The sequence below is a fragment of the Bos javanicus genome, chromosome 28, assembly GCF_032452875.1.
Source record: "Bos javanicus breed banteng chromosome 28, ARS-OSU_banteng_1.0, whole genome shotgun sequence".
In the NCBI taxonomy this organism is placed as follows: Eukaryota; Metazoa; Chordata; class Mammalia; order Artiodactyla; family Bovidae; genus Bos; species Bos javanicus.
In genome coordinates, this window is record NC_083895.1 from 37,856,808 (window position 1) to 37,881,922 (window position 25,115).

A 25,115-nucleotide genomic window follows, 5' to 3' on the forward strand; every position below is an offset into this window, starting at 1 on the left:
GTTGTTACAGAAGTGGTGCTTTCTGTCTGGCCTTTAAGGATATACATACTTGCTTGGCACTATTCCAGGTGCTAGGAGTCCAGTGATAAACAGGACAAAATCTATGTTCTCGTAGAGCTTACAATCCAATGAGAAAATAAGATAAGCTGGAGGGAGTCCAGAAAATAATAAACGCTCCCATTAGCTCCAGGCAGAAGGGAAGGGATGAAGGATGATACTTTTGAGTCTAGAAGTTGCTAAATTTACATGGACTGTAAAGTAAAAGAGTGAGAGTGGACAGAAATGGAGCTGGAGACCTAGTTGAGACAGATGATGCTGCATCTTATAATCTGGATAAAGTTTTAAAAACCATCTACCCATAGAATGACAGTACATCATTGAGAGGGTCCCTTTAAAAGTGGTACATCTACAGGCCATGTTGGCTGCTGTCAAGGGACTGGATTGGAAAGAACACTAGACATGAAGACACGTGAGGAGTGCAATGCTGCAGTCAACCAAGGGACGCGGTAGTAGCAGTGGGCACAGAGTGAATGCAGCTGACTAGGATGTCAAATGGACGTGATGGGATGGATGACAGTGTGTTGGAAAGGGGAAAAATAAAAGAGAAAAAGCTCTCAAGAATAACTGCAATGATTCTGTTTTGGAAAACAAGATGGATTTGCTGAAGAAGGAATCCCAGAGTAAAGACAGGCTTAGAGACACTTTACTAAGTTTTGGACTTTGAAAAGTTGAGATGCTTATGAAATATTAAGGAGAAATAAAAATATTTACAAATAATATTTCTGATATGATAAAGGGCTTATAGCTAGAATACAAAAATAACTCTTAAAACTACTAACAAGACTTAAAAAACACAATGAAAAATATAGGCAAAAGATTTTAACAGACACAGCACCAGAGAGTATAAAGAGATGACAAATAAAAGTGTGAAATGGTCAGAATTATTAGTCATTAGAGAAATTCAAATGAAAAACATGAGCTACTACTATGCACCAGTTGTAACAGCTAACACTTTTTAAACAGAGTATGTGGTGCTGGTTTAGCCACTAAGTCATGTCTGACTCAGCAACCCCATGGACTGTAGCCTGCCTGGCTCCTCTGTCTATGGGATTCTCAGGGCAAGAATACTGGAGTGGGTTGCTATTTCCTTCTCCAGTGGATCTTCCCAACCCAGGAATCAAACCCGGGTCTCCTGCCTTGCAGGTAGATTCTTTACCGACTGAACTAGGAGGGAAGATTGTAGAGGAGCTGAGTTTCTCATCCGATGATGGCGGGAATGTCAAACACTACAACACTTTGGAAAACAGTTTGGTAGTTTCTTAAAAAGTTAAATGTACACTTACCATATAATCCAGTCATTCCTCTTCTAGATGTTTGCCCTAGAGAAATGAAACATATGATTATACATGTGCATGCATACCAAGTGACTTCAATCGTGTCTAACTCTGCAACCCTACGGACCATAGCCCACCGGGCTCCTCTATCCATGGGGTTCTCCAGGCAAGAATACTGGAGTAGGTTGTCATGCCCTCCTCCAGGGGATCTTCCTAAGCCAGGGATTGAACCCACATCTCTTATGTCTCCTACGTTGGCAGCCGGGTTCTTTACCACTAATGCCACCTGGGAAGCTCAATTTTACATGTGCTTGTGAGAAGGCAATGGCAACCCACTCCAGGACTCTTGCCTGGAAAATCCCATGGACGGTGGAACGTGGTAGGCTGCCGTCCATGGGGTCGCTAAGAGTCGGACACGACTGAGTGACTTCACTTTGACTTTTCACTTTCACGCATTGGAGAAGGAAATGGCAACCCACTCCAGTGTTCTTGCCTGGAGAATCTCAGGGAAGGGGGAGCCTGGTGGGCTGCCGTCTGTGGGGTCACACAGAGTCGGACACGACTGAAGTGACTTAGCAGCAGCAGCAGCAGCAAAAAGAGGAGAGGTGTTTTTTTGGGGGGAGGGGTGGGGGTGGGGGTGGGGATATGACAAAATAAAGTCTGGAGTAGGTGATACTGATATACATTTCAAAGGTCAAAACCAGAACCCTGTGGACTGAATGGAGCATTGGAGGACTTCAAGTGGAGACAGATTCCACAGACAAGTTTCTTAGAAAAGTTATCTATTATGTGTATTTGACATACCGCCTTAGCTTTTACAGTTTAACAAACAACTATGAAGTCTTAACAACATAAAACAATAAACATTTACTTCTATTTATTTTTTACTTGTACATCTGTGGATCAGCTGGGGCAGTTTAATTTCAGAATTCAGGTCCACCGCTCGCCTGGAGTGGCTCTGCGCCAGGCGTTTCCTTCTGGACATGTCACTGGTGTGGAAATGGCCACCTGAGGCATGCTCTTCTGTTGGGGAGGGCAGGAGCTCCTGATGTAGAAATATATAGTTCTTAAGGTGAGGCTTAAAACAGACTCCCTGTCACTTCTGCCCAGCACCCATTAACCAAACAGCAAGTCATTTCTAACAAAACCAGTTCTCCAGGAAAGTTGCTTGGGGGATGGTGCAAATAATTGCTGATTAAGAATACTTTTAAGTTAATAATGTAATCTAATTTGCCAGAGGTGTAAGCAAATGATGAATGTTTTGTTTTCGTGATACTTAGCTACCAGAAATAATTTTAATACAACTTTATTGTTATATTGTTATGTTTCATATCTATTAATAACTATTTAACTGAAATAAATATATTTAACTGAAATAAATATATTTGTTGTTCTATAACTTCTAAAAGTAAACTGAGGACCAGCGTGATCTTGAAATTCTTTATTGAAAATAGTTAAATCAAACACATCTGTAAGAATCAAGGTAAATGTATTATTTCTTTTATTTTTTCATGAAATCCTCCTGTCAGAGTAACATTTCCCAAAATGTGTGCTCCAGATTATCAGTTCCATAGGGGTGATAATAGATGTTGGATAGAAAGTTTCCATGATACAATAAAATTCATAAAACCTAAATTTTTTTAAAAAGCTGTTTAAAAATGCACTATTTAAAAAATCTTTCAGTATATAAATGCATATTATGAGTCTCCAGAACATTAAGAGCTAGAATTCCTTGGAATAAAGTTTGCAAAACTGAAGCATAAATCACTTTTTCTTAAAATTTTATGCTTTAATTTTATAGATTTTGAGAAATAAAGACCTTCAGTAGTAAGTGATTTTCTGATCGGTAAATTTAACATGAACCTCTGTTGGTGCATAGAGGCAGGTTACCAAAAAGCTCTGTTAAAATGAGCATTTTCCCTCAGATAAATACATACAATCATATATATATATACACACACACATGCATATATACATATATATATTCAGCCAACATCACTCAACACAGAATTTTTATTGTCTGTGCTAGATCATGTATCAGAAACAAGGCTAAATGAAATACAAGTTTTCTCCTCAAAGAAATTCTTGGTTTCTTGAGGGAGGGTAGAGATAAAGGGCAGTTAAAAGACTGCCCATCTCCAAAGAGAGTTAGATAAAGTCTATGGGGAGTTTTGAGTTAGAAGAGATCCCTCACACTTGGGGGGTCACCTTTAGTTTAGAAGGCAGGATTTCTGGGCATCCTCTGCTGACTCGGCCAGCCCCACTGAGCTTGGAAAGTTCTGTGGGAGACTGGGCTGCACTGGCTTGGCTGTCTGCCCTGGTGGAAATGCTCATTTCTCCATCAGCCTATACAGTAAACAAATATGCTTTATGTGCTGCTTTTGTGCTTAGAGTATCTGCATGAAACACGGCTTTGGGCTGCTTGAAAATGTAACTATAAAATTTTATAGGGGATAATGGTTCCCAGAACACAGTCCCCCATCTTCTTCATTCCAACAACGTTCAGCTATACTTGATCTGTCTTGCAGAAACTGGTCCAGTCTCGGACTATTAATTATTTTTAAATACAGAAAGGATTATTTAAAAATTATATTTATGCCAGTGGCAGCTTTATGAAGAGCCACAGTGAAATTGAGGGAGAGGAACGGCTTAGGGAAGGGATATCCTGCCAAGCTTCTACCAGGAGGTTTCACGTTCATCCATTATCCTTGACTGTCTGCTCACCGTCAGTCCTACAGACCCATGGCCCCAAGATTTCAGTGCATGCAGAAGTTTGTTTTGGTCTCCTGGATTCTGGCTCATGTTTAAAAACAGTTGGTAAAATAGATCTTGCATTTTGCTCTCTTTTCCTCCTTTCTTCCCCTCATCGTTTCCTATATTTCTTTCCTTTCCTATGCTTTGAAATGAATATTAAGCTCACTTCTCAGGTCAAGACACACTACGATCACAAAAGTTGTTTGACTGAAGGAGGTGGAGGACTGCATTCTTGCCTCCAAGTATGGCAAGTTACAGAGTAGGTCAGAATAGGTTACCGTAGGCACAGATAATAGAGCAGAGAGCGCAGGAGTAATTGGTGTATTCCAAATATGTCTCCTGAGTACTCCCACCACTGGTTGGTCCATATTCTGGATGTCTTCCCAACCAGGATTCATCAATCTAATCTCCTGGGGAGGGGTCATTTTGTGTCTTTACTGTGACTTCTCATATCTCTTTACTGATCTAGTTAGTATGTATTCTATAATAAAATCATCTCCAAGGGACAAACATGATACTTCTCACTTTCAAACTCTTGGGAAACTTGCCTTTATTCCACTATTTACAAAATATATGTACCCAATTTGATAATACTTATTGCATAATTTAACTTAAAGCCTATGCTGGGGCAGAGAAGGGAGCTCCAGTCTAGTCATCTTTCCTCCTCCCCTAAATGAGCTAATGAGCCTCAGCTATGTTTCTTGACTGATTCATCTCCTTAATCTTATCCAGTCATTGGTGGACACCCTCACATCTCAAAGCATTTATTTTGTTATTTACACACAGATAACTTGTAGAAAGAATATAAAGCTCAAATCACACAGAGCAAGCATCATTATTATTTTGGGATCGACACTGTAATTTCTTGCTACTTGTCTCAATCATTTTGAGGTTTCCCATTTGATAAAATTACCTGTTTACTTTTAATGTCACCCATTCAACATATATATATATTTGAAAACTGTTATTTTGTCCTTGCTTATGTATGATAAGAAAACGTGTGTCTACTCATATGAAATAATACCTTAAAATATATAAATTATTTTGCTTTGAATAAGTGCTGTATTTTGCTTACTCTTTTCTCCTCCTGTTCTATGATTCTTTAACTTTTTGAAGGTAAATTGGAAGACTCTAATGGAAGCTCTGGACCATTCATCCTGGAAAAAATGGACATACATAATGTTTTACAAACAACTTTAGGATTTGAAGGATGCCATGGCATTTACTTATGAATCAGTCAAGCATCTGGGAATGCAAATCAAGAGACCCTCTTTTACTATTAAGAAACACCCACTCATGTTTTTTGTATTTCTAAACCCACATCCATAGCACCTGGTTTTGAATTTGGGGACTGGGCTGTATCATCAGTTCTCTAGAACTAAACTATTGCAGCATTTTATTTTGTGCTGCTCCTATGGTTCAATTTCTCTTCACTTAGTACTGCATCTAGTTCTTGCTGCAATAACGGATATACATTTTTTGGATATGAACTGTATCTTTCATAAGAGCTATAGTCTTGTCTTAGCTTCTTTTATACAGATTTTCTTGATGTAAGTCACACTCTTAAATCATTTATCATTTTTGTCTTATGACTTTCCATATCATACTAAAATTTAACTATGTGAGATGAAAATAAAAAAAGTCAAATGCCATTTGAAATTGTAACTAATAGCTACTCTTCAGGGCCAAGTGAACAAATTTTGGATAAAAGTTATTGAAGCCTTCGTCCTATTGTTTTTAAAGGGATTGCATTTTCCACTGTACTATAAGTCCTTGAAAGCATATAAATCTTATCACCTTTGAATTGTTCTAGTGCAGAATAGATTATTTGGCATGAAACAGCAGCTCATAAAACATTTGAATGGATAATGAATGATAAGAGATATTTGAAAGATTCTTTTTTTTTTCCAAGTAGATACTGTATTTTTCAGTTTCATGGTTCAATTACTGCTGGATTAGATAATAAACAAACCCCACGTTGCTTCTACTTTATGACTATTGACATAGAGATTAATAATTCTAGTGTACAAACATGGTAATAAACAAAAATAGAAATTTTGTTGAAAATATGTAATAGAAGGAAAAGCAATCAATATTCTATAAGTAGAAAGGGTTAAGACCATTTGAGATCATTTTAAGCTTAGAAACTGATGTATTACTTTAATTTCTCCTTATGATTGGACTTCTCAAAGCTACAGTTAAAATGGTTTGCATTGAGAAACGGTACTTATTAGCTCTTCTGCTTTAAAATATCCTTTCTGAAACATCACAGAATAGAGGAAAGAACATGGGATTTAGAGTCAAAAGGACAGACTTACAATTCACTGCCAGATTCACTGCCTCCTAACTATGAATTGAGACAAGTTATTTAGCTTTGATATGTCTCATTTTCTTCATTTGTAAAATTTGAAGTTTAGAATGCATAGGCTTGTTAACTTACTTCATAAGTGAAATAATATCAGATCCTCAGAATATTGCCTGAGGTGCAGGTGGTATTAATACATGGAATCTATTAGTGTTTTACTTCTTCACAATGAAGTTGTACTCTGCAACAATAGTCTCTTGCTTTTAATATATATAGTGCATCATGCAGAAGATGTGAAATTCCTATATACATATGTGTGTATATATATATATATGTAGATTTTTTCATTATATAAAGACAATACAAATAATTACAATAAGGATAAAGGGAAAAAAAACCATTGAGGTAAGAAGAAAAATATGCAAAATCAATATATTGTATATTGTAAAGATTGAAAATAAAACCCAACTTTGAGCTTCCTGATAGTGATGATAGCTATTAAATGAAATGGTAGAATTCAGAAACAGTTGGGATATGTCTCCTTTTATATTTATTCTTGTAAATATCCACACATGCCTATTTTCAGTCCTATTTGCACATCCTTCTTTAAATACCAAAAATCATGTTGACTGTAAAATGTGAATGGTTGAGGACCATCTCTTTCCTCCAACTGAATGACCTACTCTTGTTCTTTAAGTCATTATTTTAAAGTCTACTTTCTCATATTATAAACTTCATCCCTTTTCCAATTCATTGCTGTGGAGGTTTGGAGACAGTAGTAATCATGGTTGTCTTTACAAATTGAAGAAGTTAAATTTAGAAAGAAATTCCTCACCTGGGTCTTTTATAAAATGTTAAAGTACTTATCTTTTCAGAAGTGTTAATGCCAAATCCCTTTTGTTCAAACCTGACTCACTGTCAATCTGGAAAGTTTATAATCAACTTTCCTCAGTAATCAGTTCTCTAGATCTTTACTCCAGGACCCCTGTAGTCTGTTGCCAGCTTCTTTAGTAGTCAGTCTCAACTGCTTTAAACCTGACTTATTTGAGCATTCTCCTTGGGTAATCCTCCTATTTCCTTTCTAAGAAGATTTCTTCCCATTTGTGAAATCTCTTACCTACAACTTTGTCAATATTCTCCCATGTTCAGTATATTGTGCAGAAAATTTTAAAAATAATTTCAAATATTTCCTATTTATTATTATACTTTTGGTAGATATTTTGGAGGAAATTCTTTTGAATTTCGCATGTTTCCTGTTTGTTTTACCTTGGTCTTTTTCATGGACATTTGGAAGGGATAGCTAAGTAACTGTGCAAAATTTATCATTTTGTATGGCAAGACTATTTTTTTTTTTTTTTTGCAACATGTATCGTTTTGGAGAAGCAGTCTCTTCCTCTTCTTGATGGAGAGGTATGTTTAGAAGATAATATGATGTTAGGAAGAGTTAAAAGGTAACTAGATGTGGATAGACCTAGAGTCTGTCATACAGAGTGAAGTAAGTAAAAAGGAGAAAAACTGTATATTAATGCATATGTGTGAAATCTAGAAAAATGGTACAGATGAACCTATTTTCAGAGCAGGAACAGAGATGCAGACATAGAGAATGGACACATGGACATGGGGTGGGGAAGGGGAGTGGGATGAATTAGGAGATTTGGATCAACATATGTGCACTGCCACATATAAAATAAATAGCTGTGGGAATCTGCTTTATAACACAGGGAGCTCAGCTTGGTGCTCTGTGGTGACCTAGATGGGTGGGATGGGAGGGAAGTCCAGGAGGGTGATTCACTTTGTTGTAAGGCAGAAACCAACACAACACTGTAAAACAAATATACTCTAATTTTTTAAAAAGGTAACTATGTAAATAGACTTAAAATAGAGCCTCAAACTGTATTTTGGTTCAGCAACGCCACCCAACAGAAGTATGGTTCTGAATTATGTAATTGAAATTCTGGTCTTTCCATTTCTAAAGATAGATTAAGGAAGTTCAGTCTGACTTTCTTCACCAACATCAGTCAGAGTGCTCAGTTCACTGAGAACAGTGTTCTGTTTATGGGGTCATCTTGCCTCAAGTCTGTGAGATTCTCAAGGGTGGGGTCTGGGCCTTATTTATCATTTTTACCAGGTTCCTCACGCCATGTGTAGCAAACTATATTAGTCAATATATGTTTGCCAAGGAAATAAGGAATTAATTGAGTGTCTCCAATTTCAGTCTTCCCCTAGAGCTACAAAGAGTTCTGTTTATTCACTTTGAAACTGTTCCAATGGTTTTGCTTATATTCTTGTTCTTCTACCCAACATGAACTCAAGAGCAATTTTTTAAGTTGGCCATTTTGTTAATTTCCCCCTATGTTAGCATTGAGAAATATACCAAATTGTCCTAAAATGGTTATTTCCAGGACACTCTTTCAGGTGACTTTCTTCAGAACTTATTTCTGAATAGTCCTTCTGTGTACGTGAACCATATCTCATCTTTGGCCATATGTTTCCAATATCACTTTCTTATTCTTTATTGCTTTGTCCCACTCCAGTTTAAAATATTCTCCAAATTATTTCTTTAATTCTGATTTCCTTTTTCTCACCTTTTATCCCTTTAGACATGGCATCTTGACATACCAATGGCATCTTGACATACCAATGACAAGGCTCAACTCTGAAACCTACTCTATACTCCATCCCCAGCAATAACACACACACACAGAAAGTCACAGAAAGTCATAACAGCAACAGTCTTAAATTCATTGAGTTGTACTACAAAGATCCAGCTTATTCAAAGGAAAGTTCCAAGCTACAGTCTCATCAAAAGAAGTAAAACTTCAACATGGGAATGATGGTTGAGGGAGGGACTTCATTGGCATTACTGTCTTTGAGAATAGAATTCTAGATCTCTTAAAAGGAACAATTTTAGTTGAAAAGTATTTGATATGCTAATATTACTATTGCCAGTATCTTACTCTTTTCTTTACAGAGATATATGTCTTAGAGATCACAGATATCCTCAATCTCCCTTTTTACTGAATGAGGAAATAAGGCTCAGAGAAGCTAAGTGAATTGCCCAAAGAATAAACAAATAAGTGGCTATCATAAGAATTGGATTCAGAACATCTAACTCCATAAAGCCATATTTTTATGATTTCTATTGGACTTTGTACTTTATACCACACTCTTATATAATCAACTTATTCAATCCTCACAATATTTTATTGAGCTGGTATTTTCTACAATGTACTAACAAGATAATCTACCAAAAGCTCCCTAGAGTTCAAATCAGGACATATCCCAGATTACCTGTCTCCAAATCCATGAAATTTTACTGTCATGACTGAACTTTCTATCCATCATATGTGCCCTGGGAATAGTGATGAAAAGGATGCAAAGTAAGGTTGAAATTATATTTTGTTAAAGTCAAAATTATCAGTAACATGAAGATTCTGGCACTGGGGTCATTGCAACTTCTCATTCCCAAATAATTTACCTGCTCAGATGGTAAATATAAGGCCAATTCAACCAATAACCAAAGTGATCAGAGAAAGATGTCGTTGAGTCAGGAGTTTGTTAGCTTTGAATTGTGTCCCTCCACCTAACCTCCACTTGAAGTCCTAACTTCCAGTTCTAACCTTCAGAATGTGACTGTATTTGGAGATAGGATCTATAAAGAGGTAACTAGGTTACAATGAGGTTATTAAGGTTGACCCTTAATCCAACATGGTTGATATACTTAGAAGAAGAAGGAATATGGACAGAGAGAAGATGATAAGAGGAGATGGCCATCTATAAGTCAAAGAAAAAGGCCTGGAACATATTCTTTCTTCTTAGCCTTGGAAGGAACTGGCCTGCCAACACCTTGATGTTGGATTTCAAGGCTCCAGAACTGTGAGAATATAAATTTCTGTTGTTTAAGCCACGCAGTTTGTGGTGCCTTGTTAGAGTAGCCCTAGAAAACATATACAGTGCCCATAAATATTTAATTAAGCTAAGTCAAGGACAACTTTGCCAGTCTGGAAAAAATGGAGAGCTATTTTTGATAGAGAATTCCAAGGTGTATATACACACAGAGACTACAATAAAAGAATATGAACCTAGCTCTCACAGTCCAGGATATTGGTAATGTGGTCAGAATTATAGAGATATCCAGCATTCAAATCTTGAGAAAAGACTGATTAGCTTCTAGCGGTTACTTCTGTTCTATGTAAGGAAGGTGACAACTACAGCTTGGTTACAAAAATTTTATGGTAAACAAGATATCGTGAGGTAATAGCAGAAAGCTAATTTCCTAAATTATCCTCCATTTTTGGTAGTTCCATTTTTTGATCATTTGATCATCCAGGTGATGATGATCCTTTTTGACATGCTAATTTATAATCAGGGCACCAGCAGCTCTCTAATAGGTAGCAGTCAGAAGTAAAATATTTGCAGAGTTAAACTGTTGTTGTTGTTCAGTCACTAAGTTGTGTCCAACTCTGTGACCCCATGGACTGCAGCACACCAGGCTCCCCAGTGCTTCACTATTTCTGGAGTTCACTCAAATTCATGCCCATTGAGTCAGTGATAGTATCTAACCATCTCATTCTCTGCTGCCCACTTCTCCTGTTGCCTTCAATCTTTCCCATCATCAAGGTCTTTTCCAATGAGTCAGCTCTTCACATCAAGTGGCCAAAGTATTGAGGCTTCAGCTTCAGCATTAGTCCTTCCAAAGAATATGCAGTATTAATTTCCTTTAGGATTGACTGAGCATCAGAGATCTATTTAAAGATAATGACTATAAACAGACATATGTAACTGTAAGGAATTTCCTATAATTTTCCTAGTATAAGGAAGTGTAGGAAAGGAAAATATCTTTTCTCTTTCTACCCTTCTATATTTTTGGTGGGGCTCTTTAACAGAAGACAATTCAACAATAGGGAAACACACAGAAGCTTATTAACAAACATGTATATCTCATATACTTGGGACAAACTCAGAGAAGAGTAACTCAAAGGGTAGTTAGAGCTTGGGCATCTTCACAAAGAGACAAGAAACTTTTAGATGAATGTCAAGACAAATGAAAGGAAGCTTGAGTCTCTATGGGGTGGCAGATTAGTAGTAAGGTACGTAGTAAAGTAGTAGTAAGATTAGTAGTAAGGTAAATTAGTAGTAAGGAAACTAACCATAGACAAAGTCTTGTTTGTAAAGTTTGTTATCTAGATTCCTCTGGTGCCTTCTCTAGGTTTATCAAGGTCTAAAGTTGTCTCTGGTGACTAAATTTGCTTTTCCTCGTAGATAGGAGGGGATGGACACCTTGTAAATTTATGGCAACACACTCCAGTACTCTTGCCTGGAAAATCCCATGGACAGAGAAGCCTGGTGGGCTACAGTCCATGATCGCAAAGAGTTGGACACGACTGAGTGACTTCACTTCCACTTTCACTTTAGGCAAATAGAGGGATGACAGAGAACATTCCTTACACTTGCTTTTAAACTGTTTTCAGTTCAAAATAATCATTATGTCAAAGTAGCATATTTATGGGTGGCAAATTTTACTATCTCTCAGAAATACCTCTGGAAATGAAGTAGTAAGAAAGTCCACATGAAATTCACAGGTTTTGAGAGCTACAAGAAGTGTTAATTTATTTAGTCCAATAACTTTGAACCAGAGATGCACATAATAATCATTTATGAATTGTTTAAAATCAAATATACCTGAATGTTCCACGTTCAGTGGACCTGGGATGAGCCTTGAGAATCAAGACAGAACTGTCTTGATTCTGATGCTCACTACTGAGGAAGGACTAGGACAACCTCCTCACTTACAGGCCTCTGCAATGACCTGGGGTCTTGGACTGCTACCGGCTTGGAGGCAGTCTTGAGATCCAGCCAGACTCCTTTCTGCGATATCATCTAAGTGTTCATCTATGAATTTCCTGTCCTTTCTTCCCCAGCACCCATCATTACAACTTTCCCCTAGATTTAAATTTGACTTTGGAAAAGAAAGATGAGGGAATCACAAATAAATGTCCAACAATCAGAACATAATAAAAAAACCACACTAAACCATTTGCCTCATCATCATCTTTGTTACTCCCTGGTGGGTGTGATTTCTACTTCAACATCAGCCTGGCTGGGCAGCCCCCTAATTAAATAATTAGCTTCATCAGCTGCAGGCTTTGAGATAACAGTGAGAGCAATAAATGATGGAACATGACTCCAGAAAACTAGTTGCAGCTAATGAATCATAATCACAGGCAGGATTTCAAGTGCACAGCATTGGGAACACTGAGTTAGTGTATTACTACCAGAATCGCTAACAGTGCTAACTGGAACACTGGATCTTAAAAGATATTTTCCATAATCTACCCCTTCTCTTTCTTGAAGGTGTGGCTAAATTACTCAAGCTTTCTTGTTCTTCCCCTCCTTTCCTGTTAAATACTAATCATAACAAACATACCTGGCACCATGTATCTATTTGTAGGTCATTTTGAAACCTATACATTTTTATACATATATAATTGAAATGTTTGTATCTAGGTTTCCTAAAGAAAGACCCTGTTTGTGTCTTCCATTTATTTTCATCGCTTAGCCATGATTAGTAAAAGATTTTCCAATTACCTCAGAGATTGGATGGTCCAATTTAGTGAAAAGAACATTTTCCTGGGAATCCAAAGACGTGGATTTGAGTTTCAGCTGCATACAAAGGTAAGGCAAGCATACTTAAACCTATCTGCTTCCCAAATGCAATAAAAAGCTTATAATTTTTGGTTCATGAGTCATTAGGAGAATAAAATAAAGCATGCAAAAGTGCTTTGAGGATTACAGAATATTGTGAGTGTATAAGGCTTTTCTGGTCCAGTTCTGTGGACTCATTGATATGTTCATTAAAACTGACAAAATTTTTAAGAAATGACACAATTAGTTCTCAAAGGCAATTTTCACATTTCAATTAGTTTTTAAAAATATAGTATTAAGGTAATTTTCCAGGTTCAGAATTGCCGTCTCTTCTATAGAAAATAATGGAACTGAAAAATTGAAAATTAAATGTAAATATAATTAGATTTAATTCTTTGCTAATACCTTGACTCTATTCTTTTGCACTACTGGGATAATTGGTTATCTATTTGTTATGCAATCTTTCATGTTTATGAAACACTTGACAGTTTTCTAAAACCATAGGGAAAATGCTATGGTATCTTTGTTCCTATTGTTTAGGTCTCAGCCTAATGTTGGTAATGATCCTGCCAGAAATACCTGAGGTGCTCTTTCCATACATCTTACCCTCTCCTCCCCTCTCCCCATGTCCACTAGTCTGTTCTCTGTGTCTGTTTCTCCATTCAGTTCAGTTCAGTTCAGTTCAGTCGCTCAGTTGTGTCTGACTCTTTGCGACTCCATGAACCGCAGTGCTCCAGGCCTCCCTGTCCATCACCAACTCCCGGAGTTCACCCAGACCCACGTCCATCGAGTCAGTGATGCCATCCAACCATCTCATCCTCTGTTGTCCCTTTCTCCTCCTGCCCTCAATCTTTCCCAGCATCAGGGTTTTTTTCAAATGAGTCAGCTCTTCTCCTCAGGTGGCCAAAGTATTGGAGTTTCAGCTTCAACATCAGTCCTTCTAATGAATACCCAGGACTGATCTACTTTAGGATGGACTGGTTGGATCTCCTTGCAGTCCAAGGGACTCTCAAGAGTCTTCTCCAGCACCACAATTCAAAAGCATCAATTCTTCCGTGCTCAGCTTTCTTTATAGTCCAGCTCTCACATCCATACATGACCACTGGAAAAACCATAGCCTTGACTAGATAGAACTTTGCTGACAAAGTAATGTCTCTGCTTTTTAATATGCTGTCTAGGTTGATCATAACTTTCCTTCCAAGGAGTAAGCGTCTTTTAATTTCCTGGCTGCAATCATTATCTGCAGCGATTTTGGAGCCCCCAAAAATAAAGTCAGCTACTGTTTCCACTGTTTCCCCATTTATTTGCCATTGCTGCCCTGTAAATAAATTCTTCAGTATCATTTTTCTAGATTTCATATTTATGCGTTAGAATACAATATTTATCTTTCTCTTTCTGACTTACTTCACTCTAAATGACAGCCTCTAGGTCCATCCATGCCTGCAAATTCTTATGATTATAGGACACACTTCAGAAAAGAGCCATCAGAGAAATCTGAGGAACAAGATTTACTATTCACAAGTCCTAGAGGGTACACAGCAAGCCTAAAGGTCACATAACAAGGTAGATTTGGGGCAGGGGTTGGGGTATGACCTGGGGCTTTACTTTTAATAGAATCTTATGGTTGAGTTTCTTGGGGTTTCACAGGATTGCACATTATGAGCTAATTTGAAGTATGAAGGTGGGAATCAAAACATAGGAGGTTGGAGACAGTCTCTCCAGCTGTAAATTAGCTAGGTCACACAGAGTTTGTGAAAGGGGAATTTTATGGGTATGGGTGGCCTATTTCCTTATCTGGTTATTTTGTTAGTGTGTGTCATACAGCTGGCAATGTATTTAATCAAGATGGATGTCTTTCGAAACAAAAATTGGCAAAGAAAAGCTTAATGTCAGCCACTTACACTTCAGTTCAAATAAACAAGGAGGCAGAAAGAAATTGAGAGGTGGGGAACCATAAGGGGTGGCTTACTTAACACCACTGGAATCATATTTATCCATGCTTTCCCCTAAAACTTCCTAATTTATCACGTCCCTACAGTAGGAGGGACCATTCCTTCAAATAGATCGAAACATTATCTGTTTCTGGTTTGGGACTGATTATAAAAGGAAAAGTGATCAAACAAATAATTCCTTTTTATGTCATTTTATTTGACTAGAATATTACTGTGGGCTTCCCTGTGGCTCAGCTGGTAAAGAACCCGCTTGTAATGCAGGAGTCCTGGGTTCGATCCCTGGGTTGGGAAGATCCCCTGGAGAAGGGAAAGGCTCTCCACTCCAGTATTCTGGCCTCGATAATTCCACGGACTGTATAGTCTATGGGATCACAAAGAGTCATGAGGTCGCAAAGAATCAGACATGACTGAGTGAATTTCACTTTCACTTTCTTTCAGAATATTATTGTGAAGTCTTAGAGACCCAGAGCAAATATAATATTTATTCGCTCATCAATTTTTAAAGGGAAAATTTTATACTGATTATGAGTTATATAGGCAGTGGAAAAATACTGCTCACAAGAATTAATATCATTTGGTGTCTCCTTTCAGACTTTTCCCCCCTTCTAATGTGTTTCTCTAGAAAATAAGTGCTTATGTATGATTTACAAAGAGTAGGACAGTATTTTACATATTGTTTTGCATGGTATTATTTTTATTTGATACTACACATTGGATATGTTTCCAAGTAAATATATCTGTACATCCTTTTTTATAATTTTAGCTCATTTTCTCTAATGGACTGATCAAAATTTAATTTTCCAAATGCTTTTATTGGACACTAGAGTTGTTTCCAACTTTTTCAATGTTTTGAAACAATGCTGAACAATGTTGAGCTTTGGGTACTGTTATCTAATCCACAAAAGAAAGATAAGAAAGCCTACTGCCTTCTGTGGGGAGGATATATAATGTTTGAGTAAACCAGACAATGTATATTTATAATTTTTCATGTTGTCTAGATTTTCAAATATGTTACATGAATATGGACTGTATAAATTTATATCTTAAAATTTTCTCTACATCTGTATATATGTTATTTCTCTCTAAATATTTGTAGTCTCTCTTCAATACACTTGTCTGAAGTAACTAGATCATTCATTAAACAAACATGCATAGATAATTTTTTCAGTGTCGGGCACCGTGCTAAATGCTACAGATACAATGGTTAACAAGAAGACATAGTCTCTTCTCTAATGGAGTGTTCATTCTTATGGTATATGCAGATTTTTGAAGAGTAGAAAAGCAAAGATAATGAATTTTGATAAATATTATGAAGGAAATTAAGATTTTGATAATTAAAATAAGAGTGAGTAGAATCAAACGAAGTGTTAAGAAAGTACTTTCTGAAGAGGTGACCTTCAAACAGTGACATTAAAAAAAAAAAGGAGCTGAAAAAGAAAGAAAGAAAAAAAAAATTGTAGTGATATTAGAACTTTGGGGAAGGATGGGAGACTGGTGGAGACAGTGTCGGAGCCATAGGATGGGTTATATAATACAGCAAGGACCTTGGTTTTTACCAAAGTGTAGTTGGAAGGTACAGATACCATGGATGCCTCTTTCCTTTTTCTTCCTTTCGCTTTCAGTTGAAACTTTCACTTATATTACTTTTCCCTTTGTAATGAGACAAACCAGTGAGAAAACATTTTCTTTTTTGATATACCTCACCTAAACACTACATTTACCCATTGTGATACTTTCTTCTTAATGCTGGTGAAAGTGAAAGTGAAGTCGCTCAGACGTGTCCGACTCTTTGCGACCCCATGGACGGTAGTCTATCAGGCTCCTCCGTCCATGGTATTTTCCAAGCAAGAGTGCTGGAGTGGATTGCCATAAGAATAATGTCTTAAATTTTGTAAATTTGGAAAATTAGCCCTTTGACTTTATCAGTTACTGTGAGAGATGAGTTCAAATCTCCACATGTGATTTCTCCTTTTGATTCTACAACTTTTGCAATAATACCTTTTGATCCTGTTATTAGTTGCATACAAATTAATGACTGTTATTCTTTTAAATTGATTCTTTTGTAATAGAGATATATACTTTTACTAGAGTATTACTGTTGCATTAAATTCTTGTTTGCCTGCCACTGATGTAGCTAGAACAGCTTTCTCTTGATTAGTGTTTCCATGGTATGTCTTTTTCTTATTTACCTATTTTATGTTTTGAAAACATCTTCTCCTCCTACCAAAAACAGACACATGTTTTGCCATTTGTTTTCTCGATTTTATATTCTAATTTACTGTGATCAGTCTCTCCAATAATTTTGTGACCTCTGGGTTCTATATCCTCCTTGGAAAGATTGACCTCACTTACAGTTTTTAAGTTTATTCCCCCTTTATGTTCAAGAATTTTTATAGCTGTGTATTCAGAGTACACAGCTTAAGCTTTCATTCTATTGAAATATTTTGCTGTGTAAGATTGAGATACTAATGTAATGTTTTGGGTGATGGGTGCTATTGACCAGTTGGTTCTGATGTATTATAAGGGTTTAGAAAAATGTTAGCTGAATCTAAAGTTTTATGATATCATTAGGATAAATTTATATGCTTCCTTAGTCATTCTATCAATCATATATGAATACGAGGAAGATTATTTCAAAATTTTTGTAATTACACTGTTGTTGCTGTTTAGTTGCTAAGTCATATCCAACTCTTTTATGACTCAGTGGACTGTAGCCAACCGTGCTCCTCTCTCCATGGGATTTTCCAGGCAAGAATACTGGAGTGGGTTGTCATTTGCTGCTCCAGGGGCTCTTCCCTATTCAGGGATTGATCCCAAATCTCCTGCCTTGGCAGGCAGATTTTTTACCGATAAGTGACCATGGAAGCCCCAATATTAAAACATTTCCTTAATATTCTAATAGTCATGAGCTTTATATTTGTGTCAATTTAAAGCTATTTGGCTGATAGCTATAATACTGTTATATTTTCAGGTTGAATTTTGCCCTGATAGTATGTAATATTATCAGATATACACCACATATATACATACACCAGGTATACATCAAGGTATAAATCTTTGCACTGCTTATTTATTTAGCTTCTATGCAGAGTACATTACGAAAAATGCCAGGCTGGATGAAACACAAACTGTAATCAAAAAGCTGGGAGAAATACCAATAACCTCAGATATGCAGATGACACCACTCTTATGGCAGAAAGAAAAGAGGAACTAAAGAGCCTTTTGATAAAGGTGAAAGAGGAGAGTGAAAAAGCTCGCTTAAAATTCAACATTCAAAAAACTAAGATCATGGCATCTGGTCTCATCACTTCATGGAAAATAGATGGGGAACAATGGAAATAGTGACAGACTTTATTTTCTTGGGCTCCAAAGTCACTGTGGACAGTAGCTGCAGCCATTAAATTAAAAGATGCTTACTTCTTGGAAGAAAAGCTATGACAAACCTAGACAATGTATTAAAAAGCAGAGACATTACTTTGCCAACAAAGGTCTATCTAGTCAAAGCTATGGTTTTTCCTGTAGTCATGTATGCATGTGAGAGTTGGACCATAAAGAAAGCTGAGTGCCGAAAAACTGATGCTTTTAAACTGTGTTGTTGGAGAAGACTCTTGAGAGTCCCTTGGACTGCAAGGAGATCCAACCAGTCTATCCTAAAGGAAAGCAGTCCTGAGTATTCACTGGAAGGACTGATGCTGAAGATGAAGCTCCAGTACTTTGGCCACCTGATGTGAAGAGCCAACTCATCGGAAATGACCTTGATGCTGGGAAAGATTGAAGGCAAGAGGAGGAGCAGACGACAGAGGACAAGATATTTGGGTGGTATTACCGACTCAGTGGACATGAGTTTGAGCAAGCTCTGGGAGATGGTGAAGAACAGGGAAGCCTGGAGTGCTCCAGCCCATGGATTGCAAAAAGCTGGACACGAATGAGTGACTGAAGTACAACAACAAAGCACTGGTGTTAAAGAACCTGCTCTCCAATGCAGGAAACTTAAGAAATGCAAGTTCGTATCCCTGGGTCAGGAAGATTCCCTGGAGGAGGGCGTGACAACCAACTCCATTCTTGCCTGGAAAATCCCATGGACAGAGGAGCCTGGAGGGCTATAGTCCATAGGGTCACAAAGAGTCGTACATGACTGAAACGACTCAGCACACAAGTTCGCCTATAATATTATCTTTTATCATTTATTGCAACTTCAGTTTATTTTCTTATACTTGGTTTAAAAATTGTTTCTGTTGGTTTTTTAAATTTGCATTTATCTGACATATCTTTACCCATTTTTAATTCTTTAAACCTCTAGCTTTTAAAAAAAAGTCATATTGTAAGAAGCATATGTTCCCTAATTCTTACAAATTTTATTTTCTATTCAATATTGATTAGGAAACTGAAGTACTAGCAGGTGTAGCTTATGCATTAACTTATTAAGGTTAGAACAACAACTCTATAAAGCTATTTTTTCGAAGAGAAAACTGAATATTAGAGATATGAAATAAATTTTCTAGAGTCACACACCTAAATAGAAAGTGAAGTCGCTTCAGTCATGTCTGACCCTTTGTGACCCCATGGACTGTAGTCTACTAGCCTTCTCCATGGGATTCTCCAGGCAAGAATATTGGAGTGGGTTGCCATTTCCTTCTCCAACACACCTAAATATTGTCTATTTATTGTAAAAGTTCTTTAAAAATCATACATCTACTTTTATTCCTGATTTCTATTTCTCTTCCAATTTTTCTTAGTGTATTTTGTTATATGGAAGACATTTTCTTCCTGTTTTATCTTCTTAATTTTAGAAGATATATTTTAGATTTCGGTCAAAAACACATAATGCAATATTTACCACTTAAACTATTATTTTCTATTTCTTTTAAAAATTAATTTAAATTAAAAAATATAATTTTAAAGGTTACTTTCAGTTTACAGTTATTAGAAAATATTGGCTATATTCTCCATGCTGTGCAACACATCCTTAACCTATCTTACACCCAATAGTTTGTGCAACCCACACTCCTACCGTTATCTTGCCTCTCTCATTCCCACTGGTGACCAGCTTGTTTTCTGTGTCTGTGAGTTTTCTGCCTTTTAAAAATATGCATTCAGTTCAGTTCAGTCACTCAGTCATGTCCGACTCTTTGTGACCCCATGAATCGCAGCATGCCAGGCCTCCCTGTCCATCACCAACTGCCGGAGTCTACCCAAACCCATGTCCATTGGGTCGGGGATGCCATCCAACCATCTCATTCAGTTCAGTTCAGTTGCTCAGTTGTGTCCAACTCTTTGCGACCCCATGAATCGCAGCATGCGAGGCTTCCCTGTCCATCATTAGTCTGTTGTATTTTCTAGGTTCCATATATAAGTGGTATTATACAGTATTTGTCTTTCTCTGTCTGACTTGGTTCACTTGGCTTAATGCCCTCTAAGACCATCTATGTTGTTGAAAATAGCAAAATTTTGTTCTTTTTAATGGTTAGTAATATCCAATTATGTACACACACACACACACACACACACGCATATAGATTTACCACCTCTTCATCCATTCATGTGTGGAGGAACACTTAGGTTGTGTCCATATCTTGGCAATTGTAAATAAAGCTGCTATGAATATTGGAGTTCATGTACCCTCCCAAGTTAGTATTTTTCCTTTTTTTTTTTTTTTGGATACATATCCATGAGCAGACTTGATGAGTCATAGTTCTAATTTTAGTTTTTTGAGAAAACTGTTTTTCACAGTGGTTGCACTGATTTACATTTCCATCATCAGTGTACCAAGGTTCCCTTTTATCCACATCCTAGCCAACGTTTGTTATTTGTGTCTTTTTGAGGTAGCCATTCTGACAGGTGTGAGGTGATATCTCATTGTATTCATTTTGATTTGCATTTTCCTGTTGATTAGCAGTGTTGAGCATGTTTTCATGAGTCTTTCAGCCATCTGCATTTCCTTTTCAGAAAAATATCTCTTTAATTCTTCTGGCCACTTTAAACTGTATTGTTTGTGAGATTTTTTTTCTTTTTTAGTGTTGAGTTGAATGAGTTCAACTCATTTATATATGTTGGATAATAATCCTTTATTTGTCATATGACTTGCAAATATTTTTTCCCATTCAGTAGGTTGTCTTTTCATTTTATCAATGGTTTCCTTTGCTGTGTAAAAGTTTTTAAGTTTAATTAGGTCTCATTCATTTATTTTCACTCTTATTTTCTTTATTTTAGGAGACAGATCCAAAACAAAATATTTTGCTGCAATTTTTTGTCAGTGCATGTTTGGCCTATGTTTTCTTCTAAGAAAATTTACATTTTACTATCCATGTTGACTGCAGCCATGAAATTAAAAGACGCTTACTCCTTGGAAGGAAAGTTATGACCAACCTAGATAGCATATTCAAAAGCAGAGACATTACTTTGCCAACAAAGGTTCGTCTAGCCAAAGTTATGGTTTTTCCAGTAGTCATATATGGATGTGAGATTTGGACTATAAAGAAAGCTGAGCACTGAAGAATTGATGCTTTTGAACTTGTGGTGTTGGAGAAGACTCTTGAGAGTCCCTTGGACTGCAAGGAGATCCAACCAGTCCATCCTAAAGGAAATCAATCCTGAATATTCATTGGAAGGATTGATGTTGAAGCTGAAACTCCAAAACTTTGGACACCTGATGCAAAGAATTGACTCCTTGGAAAAGACCGTGGTGCTGGAAAAGATTGAAGGCGGGAAGAGAAGGGGATGACAGAGGATGAGATGGTTGGATAGCATCGCTGACTCAATGGTTATGAGTTTGGGTAAACTCCTTGCATTGGTGATGGACAGGGAGGCCTGCTGTGCAGCAGTCTTTGGGGTTGCAAAAAGTCAGACAAGACTGAGCAACTGAACTGAACTGAACTGAATCTGATAGGGATTGCACTGAATCTGTAGATTGACTTAGGTAGTATGGTCATTTTAAGAATACAGATTATTTCAATTCAATAATATAGGTATCTTCCTATCTTTGAAGTATCTCATTTGATTTTTTAAATCCAGGACACATTTTCTCCCCTCTTCTAACTTCAAGTGTTTCTTAATATAATCTGGGTTTTATTTTCACATTATTATCAAATAATTGACTTGACTTACATTTTTTAAAGAAGAATGTTTTATGTCGGAGATTGTTTTGCCTATGTTCTCCTCTAGGAGTTTTATAGTTTCTGGTCTTACGTTGAGATCTTTAATCCATTTTGAGTTTATTTTTGTGTATGGTGTTAGAAAGTGGTCTAGTTTCATTCTTTTACAAGTGGTTGATCAGTTTTCTCAGCACCACTTGTTAAAGACATTGTCTTTAATCCATTGTATATTCGTGCCTCCTTTGTCAAAGATAAGGTGTCCATAGGTGCATGGATTAATCAATCTCCAGGCTTTCTATTTTGTTCCATTGATCTATATTTCTGTCTTTGTGCCAGTACCATACTGTCTTGATGACTGTGGCTTTGTAGTAGAGCCTGAAGTCAGGTAGGTTGATTCCTCCAGTTCCATTCTTCTTTCTTAAGATAGCTTTGGCTATTCGAGGTTTTTTGTATTTCCATACAAATTGTGAAATTATTTGTTCTAGCTCTGTGAAGAATATCATCATAAATCAAAACAGGATCCTCTATGACCCACCTCCCAGAATATTGGAAATAAAAGCAAAAATAAACAAATGGGACCTAATTAAACTTAAAAGCTTCTGCACAACAAAGGAAACTATTAGCAAGGTGAAAAGGCAGCCCTCAGAATGGGAGAAAATAATAGCAAATGAAGCAACTGACAAGCAACTAATCTCAAAAATGTACAAGCAACTCCTACAGCTCAACTCCAGAAAAATAAATGACCCAATCAAAAAATGGGCCAAAGAACTAAATAGACATTTCTCCAAAGAAGACATACAGATGGCTAACAAACACATGAAAAGGTGCTCAACATCACTCATTATCAGAGAAATGCAAATCAAAACCACTATGAGGTACCATTTCATGCCAGTCAGAATGGCTGCGATCCAAAAGTCTACAAGTAATAAATGCTGGAGAGGGTGTAGAGAAAAGGGAACCCTCTTCCACTGTTTGTGGGAATGCAAACTAGTACAGCCACTATGGAGAACAGTGTGGAGATTCCTTAAAAAACTGGAAATAGAACTGCCTTATGATCCAGCAATCCCACTGCTGGGCATACACACTGAGGAAACCAGAATTGAAAGAGACACAAGTACCCCAATGTTCATCACAGCACTGTTTATAATATCCAGGACATGGAAACAACCTAGATGCCCATCAGCAGATGAATGGATAAGAAAGCAGTGGTACATATACACAATGGAGTATTACTCAGCCATTAAAAATAATACATTTGAATCAGTTCTAATGAGGTGGATGAAACTGGAGCCTATTATACAGAGTGAAGTAAGCCAGAAAGAAAAACACCAATACAGTATATTAATGCATATATATGGAATTTAGAAAGATGGTAATGATAACCCTGTATACAAGACAGCAAAAGAGACACTGATGTATAGATCAGTCTTATGGACTCTGTGGGAGATGGAGAGGGTGGGATGATTTGGGAGAATGGCATTGAAACATGTATACTATCATGTATGAAATGAGTCCCCAGTCCAGATTCGATACACCATAGTGGATGCTTGGGGCTGGTGCACTGGGACGACCCAGAGGGATGGTATGGGGAGGGAGGAGGGGGAGGGTTCAGGATGGGGAACACATGTATGCCTGTGGCGGATTCACTTCGATATATGGCAGAACCAATACAATATTGTAAAGTTTAAAAATAAAATAGAATAAAAAAAAGAAGAATGTTTAAGCCATGTTTTTCAACTTTATAACCACATTTCTAAAGCTTAAACTTAAAATCTCTACTTTTAAGTGGTTTGAGTTCACTTCAAAATCATTCTGTGACTTCCTTGCGACTTACCTTATTATTTCAAACTTTCTGTGATGAGTAGACTATGTATTTGAGAATTTCTTTCATGCCATGGGAATATCTGCTATGCTTTTTGAGTCCTTGAATATGTGAGGCTATTATTTTTCTAATAATTCCAGTAATGCAATAAATGAGTATCTTTTTAAAGCAAATTAAGACTTTGAAGGATTTTTCAATGGTTGATTCCAAGTATAATATCACCTACTTTTATAATTTTTAATTCATCTAGATCACAATAAACTTTTATCTAACAGTTTTCTGGACGCAGTCATCATGGACAGATGTGAAACCTATAAATACATATGTAGTTATTACTCTAGTTGAAACTCTTGGCTACTTTGTTTCCAATTGTCATGTTATTTGCATAAGCATATATATAGTTTAAAAATGGTTGACCAGTAGACATTATTTGTGATTGCACATATTTATCATGAAACTTTAAGTTTGTACCTCAAAAAATTAAATACTAACTAATTTAACAATTTTATGTCTATAGTACTATTAATGTGCACATTAAATATTAATGAAGTTCAAATTCTTTCCAAACATTTTTAGAAAAATAAGCACAACACATGAGTTTTTCTTTTTGGTTCCAAGAAGTCTGCACTCTGGTTTTCTGACTTTGTCATCTGTTAGGCTGTAAGCAAGGATCATATCTGACCCTTTACCATTGTAATCTCCCTTCATGTGGAATCACACAGTGTCAAAAATTTTGTAGCTGCTCAGTAGATGGTTATGGAATGATCATTTGGACTAAGAATGACTCCCACATGTGCCAAGTATACAAATGCTGAGGTAGGTATCCGGAGGGAGAAATTCATCTCCTAAAGTCACACAATCTTCGTTTTAGATCAGTACAACGGCAGTCTTCTTTCTTGCACTCCAAAGTTCAGAATAATGCTGTGCAGCCCAAAGTTCCATGGCTTCCCTATGGGAGCTGTCACAGGAATTGAGAAGATGGGGAGGGGAGAATATTCCCAAAATAATTTGACTCAACTTAAATTTATTCTTTTACGCAAATTAAAAACAAATGATAAACACAGGAAAACAAACCAAGATATAGTTTATAAGTCACATCCCTGTACAATGTTTTCTTCTTTATGTTACCTGTTATCTTTAACTGAATTTACATATACATGTAACAAACTTTTCCTTTTGTTTTCTAGGAGGAAATAAGTCTCTAAATGTGAG